Below are 8,256 nucleotides of genomic sequence, written 5' to 3' on the forward strand. Positions count from 1 at the left end.
TGAGTTTCAGGTCTTTAGAAAACGCTGATATTTTTTCATCAGTTTTAACCATTAGCATCAATTTTATGACCTAAAAATAGTATCTGATCCTGAAAAAATTTGCTTTCCTCCAAATTTAATTTTAGTCCATGGGTTTTACATTTTTCGAAGAAATGTTTTGAAGTATTTAGATGTGCATCATCATCAGACCCTGTTATTCGCGCATCAACCATGATGACTTTACACCCTTCCATTCCTTTGAAAGTCCGTCAATGTAACGTTGCCAGATTGCTGGCACTGCATTTAGCCCGAACATTTATTTCCTACACTTATATAATCCCTTCTGTGTGTTTATTGTTAGCAATTGAGCAAGAAATGTTTTGAAGTATTTAGATGTGCATCATCATCAGACCCTGTTATTCGCGCATCAACCATGATGACTTTACACTCTTCCATTCCTTTGAAAGTCCGTCAATGTAACGTTGCCAGATTGCTGGCATTTAGACCGAACATGTATTTCCTACACTTATATAATCCCTTCTGTGTGTTTATTGTTAGCAATTGAGTCTGTGGATGTACTTTCATTTGTAAGTATAAATGTTTAAGACGAATTTTTGAAAAATACTTTCCCGCAGTCAAACATGAAAATATTTCCTCAATGATCGGCAGAGGGTGTTGATGCGGGACAATATTTCGGTTTATCGTCACAGAGTAGTCGGCACACAATCGTATAGAGCTGTGCGGCTTTATTGGTACCACTGGGGGTGGGAGGGAGTTGCCCATTCTGATGTTTCAAACTTTTCGATAATACCTTCCTTTTCCAAGAGATCAATTTCTTCAGTTATCCGGCCTTTTAACACAAATGGTACTTACCTAGCTCTACAAAATTTCGGTGCAACATTTGATTTTAATTCAAGTTGGACCTCATAATTTTTTATCTTCCTTAATTTTCCGTCAAAAATCTCTTTATATTGTTCCAATAATTATTCAAACTACTTTTTTAAGATACAGAAATTGACTTTATTGAGGTTCAAACTAAATTTATCTCTGAAAGCCATTCGCGACCAAATATTGTATTAATTTTCTCTTTAATAATATAAAGATTTAAGCTTTTATTTTGATCTTTATATTCTACGTTAACTGTAGTAAATCCTAAAGCTATCAGTTTTTCTCCATTATATGTTTCAAATACTAGACTCATATTTTGAATGTTATTTTTCGAAACTTGTCGTAAATTTTTAAAACTCATTACCGATACTTGCACCCCCTGTATTCAGTTCCATAGTTATCGGCTTTCCTTCTATGTTCACTTGAACCATTATGGGCAGTTTCCTTTTTCACCTCGCTGGAATTTATGCTGTTTATAGGAACTGTGTTTTCACTTTCGAGATGAAGCTGCTTCTGTTTTACCTTCTCGTTTTTAACATTAAAGCATGCTCTGTCAATGTGCCCGATTTTCTTACAAAATCGGCAGATACCTATCTTAAATTTACAAGAATTTCTATCATGGTCAGCCCCCGAGCATTGCGTATATATTTTACCTCTAGCACTCATAGAGGAGAAGTTTTGTTTTGGAGCGACCGACTTTTTAGACGTACCTTTATTCCTGGCATTAAACTCCTTAACTTATATACTGGTTTCCGAATTATTTCGTTTGCACCTTCAAACGCTTTTTCCATTGTCAGAGCTATTTTTAAAGTGTCATTTAAACTAATATTATGCTGCTCAAAAATTTTATCTAGAATAGTCCTATCTCTCAGTCCACTAACAAACACATCCCCCAACATCGTATTTAGCATGTTCTAATCGTAAGCACACAGTATAGAGAATGATCCTAACACTGCCGTATACATATTAATTGCTTCCCCCTCGTGCTGTTTTCAATTTAAAAATACATGCCGACTTGGAATTATAAGTCGATCAGGATTTTAAAAATTTCTCAATGTTGTTTTTAACACATTATAATCTGTATGGGAAGGATTATCAGTAACCAGCAGGTTTTTTAAAAGACTATACACCTTTCCGACAAACTAGAAATCAGTATTTTCCCACGTCTATCGCCTGAAACATTTTGTATATCTAAACAACTTTCGAATCTTTCTAAAAATTTATCAAACTGCTCTTCATGTTCATTATATTTTTCGAACTGAACAGAAAGTTTCGAACTATCCGTTTGTGGAGTAATAACTGAAGTAGGTTTCTCCATCAGAGCTTTATTTTGCTCTATAAGCTCAGCTACAAGTTGCTCCATGTTTAATTCCTCCAAAAAATGACTGTAAAAGCTTTACTTTCAGCTGTCTTTGGGAATTTCCATAGTCCGAAAATGAAACTTCATCAGCGATACCTGAAAAGCTCCTCGCGGAAGTTTTTTTTTTTTTATTACTTTACTTTCCACTGCCATTGTCTCCAGCTTGTTATGTCCTTATTGTATATTCATTGCACAAGGCACTGTATTTAATTTACAACACACTTTATTCATATACAAAACACATCCTCACTCGTATACATTCTTACAGCTCTCACGACTGCCATTTTAAGTTTCATTTCTGGTTTACAATTGCTTCACACGCTTGGGGCGCGCCAGTTCTAAGTTCGAATACGATACTCGATACACTACAATAATCTGTGTACAAATGGAAAATTCTATTTTAGTTGATCGCTTTCGTCTCCCATATTTGGTTACAGACTTCCAAAGAGTTCGCAGGTGCCCTTTTTCGTAAGCAGCTTCTAGTGTAGGGTGAGATTCAGTAGTTTATCTCAATATTTCGTTGTGTTATGACTGTTGTAATTTGGTGTCCATTTGGGAATGTAAACAAAGTTTCTTTTTTCTCATCCTGCTGCAAATCGTGGATAACTGAAACTGTCATCAAGGCCCATTTACACTAGCAAATTAGAGCCTAAGAAACTCTCGCGAACTTGATGGCATTGCTTGACAGCTTTTTAATGGCATTAGTTTCATGTGTTGAGGAAATATTTCATTCGTTGAAAGTTAGATTAACCTTATCGCCATCGCTCTTTGTTTGTTTTATACAACTAATGCATAAATACTCCGTTTTATCTCAAAACGTGTGAGAGTTTTTTTCCCCTTTAGCGGAGCTAGCAATTTAGCACTCGTTTCTTGAGCTTAGTTCTACTAGTGTAAACTTGCAGTAATCGAATTAGCGAACGTTGAGAAGGATGATCATCACCGCTAGTGTTTTCGGGAATAAAAATTCCCAAGTAATGCTTTCGCAAATTTATTGCTTCCCCTTGAGGTTTCGACTTGTGGGTGGGAGTGCGCCTGTTGATCTGCCGATATATACGTTAACCCTAAGAACTTTTTAGCAGAAGCGCAGAGAAAGCACAGACCGGCTGTTGAGGAGTAGTATGCAAATTTGAAGTTCGAAAATAAAGAACAATTTTTAATGTGTATTATGTCTAACTGAACTTTTTGGGGAATATAGTGAGAATATTAAATTTGATAAGAACAACGAAGATCGGTACCGTCCCTAAATGGTTACTACACGTTCCCTGCCTTAAATCTTTCAGCTTCCATCCAGGGAAAGACAGGTATTATTAGGGAGTATCGATTTCAAAGTTCTACTTATTAATAAAGTAAAATATTGCGAAATGAAAAAAAGTTTTTGCTGAATCTATGGTTCAGTTCCTAAGTGCAGGAGCCATCTTATTCAGGGTTTGATAGCACACTAGCTAGAATTTATCTCAAAAACTGAGATGTACCAAATCCGGGCTCCGCAATTAAAGCACTGGGATTTATGTACAGAATTGCACGAAGTTGAATACTATAAGCATTATTTAAATAGTTGAATGCTTGAGTACAAGTTTTGAATTCAACTTATACTTATTTAAGATAGTAAATTAAATTCCAAACTATATTACAATGAAACTTTCTACTAGCAAAATTTTTGTACCACTACTTAAATAAGTTAGCTTTAAAACTCCCTAACGTACCCGCTTTGGAAATAGCATCCTTTTTATTTAATTCCTTAATATTACTTTAGCCGATGCTGCGGATACACTGAAATATTATTAACACAAAAATGACATATTATTTTAAAGTTAAAAAAATGTATATAACTGAATATTCGATAATTGTTTTACCTATATACGTAATTGTAGTAAGCAGCAGTATTAAAACTACAAACTTTGTGATCGCTAGGTCTTTCAGAAATTCATATTACATAATAATCTCGATAAACAGCGAAGGCTGTTTAATTTAATTCTGCTTGTTTCAAAATGTTTTCTGATTTATTTTATGGTGTAGGAAGAACACGTTTCATGTTCTGTCTTTTAACATACTCTATATCGGCTTAATAATAGAGTTGAAATCAGCGGCTGTGCAGAATTACGATTTTCAAGCTCATTTTCATGTTCAAATCACTCTACAAATCGTTTTGCAAGTGAACAGGTGCATCGTCATCCTAATTCGCGATATGTGCTTTGGGATATTAAGTTAGAACAAACAGATGGATATGGTCCACTGATAGCCTTTGATAATAATGTTACCTTCAAGAACAGTCACTGCTCCCAATGAGTTCCACGATACTGCAGTACAAACAATCACTAGTTCTCCTTTATGGTTTTCTCTCGGCACCAGACATTCCAGATTACATACCTGTGGAGGAGTTCTTCACATACAATTTCTTCCAGAAGAGGAAAAGTCGCTAAGATGAACTACCGACTGAACAATACACATTTTGCACTGTGTATTATGCATGTTAAGTGAACAGGTGCATCGTCATCCTAATTCGCGATATGTACTTTGGGATATTAAGTTAGAACAAACAGATGGATATGGTCCACTGATAGCCTTTGATAATAATGTTACCTTCAAGAACAGTCACTGCTCCCAATGAGTTCCACGATACTGCAGTACAAACAATCACTAGTTCTCCTTTATGGTTTTCTCTCGGCACCAGACATTCCAGATTACATACTGTGGAGGAGTTCTTCACATAAAATTTCTTCCAGAAGAGGAAAAGTCGCTAAGATGAACTACCGACTGAACATTTTGCACTGTGTATTATGCATGTTACTTTAGCGAGAAATTAACTCTTCTTTTTTCGCAGGAAAGGCTGGGAAATATTTCGATGCAGGATTACGCCGTATTTATATGAAGTATACCGGTTGTATACTTTTTCTTTTTATAAAATAAGATTTTATGTATCTTTTCGTGGAAGATCTTCTGAGAAAATAATTAACCTAACTGATTTATTTTTTTTTTTTTTTTTTGACTTATCAAGCTAAATACTCCAACAAAACAAAATCATTTCAGTGCAATTATTAGAACTTACGGTTTTTCAAATTTTGAAGAATGCATGCAAACTAGTAAGATTAAAAAAATTAACATGCAGTAGAATTTCCTTAAGGAAGCTATAAGGCTTTAAATCTTTTACTGTTGTAAACTGTGACCAAAACCTTTAGTAGACGTATAAGACTTAATTGCTACGTCGTAAATTGCAACAGAACCAGAAGAAAGGTGTAAAAGACCCTTTTATTAATACAAATAAAGTTTAACATACGGCACCAACTCGTGCTTACAGAAGCCAACACTTTTGGCTTAAATCAAGGATAATAGATAAACTTAAATTTGATGCAGTTTAAGTACAGCCCAACGGCTTCACAGTTTAACAGGAGCGCAAGCTAGCTCTGGCGAAGTCGTCGTAAACGAGCCTAATGACAAGAATAATTCAACGCCGCAGATTTGTAATAGCTAGAGAATCAGTTAGCGACGTGGGCTTCAAGCAGGCAGAACACACTCTGTTTCCACCTTCCAAAACCTTTCTTCAAGTACTTCCTTCTTTCTACCTAATTTGAGTATCGCTCGCGCTGGAAATCTGCATTCTGGTGAAATGAAACGAGGCTTGATAGGAAAGGGAATTAACATAAAATAACCCGTTATAAAATTAAACTGATCCTTATAAAGCTAAACAAGTAAACTTTGTATTCATCTGCTCTAAAATACACTTTTCTGTTTGACTCTTTTTGCATACCTGTCTTTGTATTATGCTTGAGACACGTTCCGTAGACGAAACGCTAAAAGAGATGTTGTATGCCACAGAATTGTAACAAACAGCCAAGTAATTGGGCTCTTTCTGTATAAGAGTGTTCCTCTAATGTATCTTTTAAAGAAGATGCTTTCTTTGCTGTCTGAAAATAGGTGTACTACGTGGTTATACGCTTTGTTATAAGCATATAAACTGATAATTTATAGTTTTTTAAAACATTCATAATTTCAATTTAAAACAGTAAGAGAAATGTTGACATATAACGCATCAGTGGGAACAAATTTTTTCTTTCATTTTAATATAATTTTAATACGGTCCGCTTTGTTAAAAATTGTGTTTGATTTTTTTTAATTCACGGGTATTTCGAAGGGTATCCTTTTCCAACAGGCAGATTTTTTTAAAATTTGAATTTATTAATTAATATTTTGTTTCTTACTTGACGTGTATATGTAAAGTATGCTTTCCTCTGCTATTTAAATGTATGTTTTGAACATGGATCGTGTATGAATCAATATACTATTATCATGAACAACTTTAACAACTGTTAAAATTCTGAAAGTCAGGAATACGCACTAGTATGAATAAATAACCTCGGTAACTTGAGCATTCGTCATGAGAGCGCTTTGGAGAATAACAATTTTACCGTTGCATCAGTTTTATTAAACGAACTGCGTCAAAGCTCAAAGTATGAGGAAAGTTTCGTTAACTGATATATTTATTATTAGAAGATATATTATTGTACATTTTAAACAGCTGAATGATGCATCAATATCATTTAAATACCTGTAAATATATGAATGCATTTGATGCCATTGTTATTTTTTTTGTAATATTATAAAGTTTTGTATTATTTTATTTATTCATCTGCGTATTTTTTGTATTTTAGGTAATAATTTTAAGGTGTATTTTAGTGTAATTTGTAGAGACATTAGGATTTTTTTTTTTTTTTTTTTTTTTTTTTTTTTTTTTTTGGAAAGCCAGAGAGATGAAAAATTAGCAACCGAGAATCGAACCACGGACCTCTGAAATACCGACTCAGTGTGCTGACCACTAGACCTCGAAGGCACTCTAGGAAGGCGAAAGAAATATCTTATATATTCCCTCTTTTAAAGAGCGACTGGGATTTTTGGGGGACCCATTCGCCAAATCCTGGGTGAGAAGAATCATTATCCAACACCCTTTTAGTTCGGGCGCCACTGTAGAGACATTAGGTATTTTTTGAAGCAGACAAGATGAAAAATGAGCAATCGCCTTCTCCGGGAATCGAACCATGGACCTCTGGAATACCGGCCCAGTGTGCAGAGCCACTACACCTCGAAAGCACGCCTAGAAGGCGGGAGAAATACCTTATAAATTGATTATGGGGCCACAAGTTTCGTGTATAAGTGCTTATTTATTGCACAGAATTGTAAGTATGTGTTTTTGAATCCAGTTATGCTTAAATTACAACACTAGGTCAACTAGAGATATAAACAGAAACTCTCTTGACAGGCCAGGGTGACAATGTCATTTTCTTTTTTGAGCTGACGACATTTTGGAAGTGTTGGGAATCTGCACTTTTGAAGCTATCGGAACTTTTTCTCCCGAAGCTTCTGTAACTCCTGACAAATCCTTATGAGCGACGTGTTCGAGCCTCATTTTCTGAATTATTTCAAAGTACCACTCAAAGAGTTTGCTGAGATTGCTTTATGAGTGATATAGGTAATACGCGATATTTATCGTGGGTTAAGGAGGATTTACCTTATCTTCTACGCTGTCCTTGAGTTATATATAGCTGTAATTTTTTTCTGTGTACTATTATAAATTACAATAAATTTTCAATTTCTTCTTATTTATCTAAAGAAATTATTTAAAGACATGACGACATGTAGTGATTAGAATTTTTGAAACCAGAAACGTGGTAAATCAGCTATGTCCGCACCGGGATTCGAACCGCAAGTTTTCCATTTATTAGATGGAAATACTACCACTTACACCGCAAGCTCATGCACTAAGGAAGGTGATAATTTCTTATATTCTTCCCAACTTAAAGGGCGACTGGGAAGAGAAACGAGATCCTAGTCGGCTGAACTCAGATAGTGAAGGATTGTCATCTATTATCTTTAGTTCGTACGACATTGTACAGACATTTGGGGTCTCTTTTTACCGATATTAGGAAAGGGCCTGCCCGGGATTCGAATCACAAACCTTTTAACTGTTTTCTGGACGTCCTGTCACGCAAAGAGAGCACACATCGGGGAAGGTGATAATTCCTTATAAAACTTATTAA

The sequence above is a fragment of the Stegodyphus dumicola genome, chromosome X1 (genome assembly GCF_044657685.1).
Source record: "Stegodyphus dumicola isolate Sdum_Otavi_A_Nest chromosome X1, ASM4465768v1".
Lineage (NCBI taxonomy): Eukaryota > Metazoa > Arthropoda > Arachnida > Araneae > Eresidae > Stegodyphus > Stegodyphus dumicola.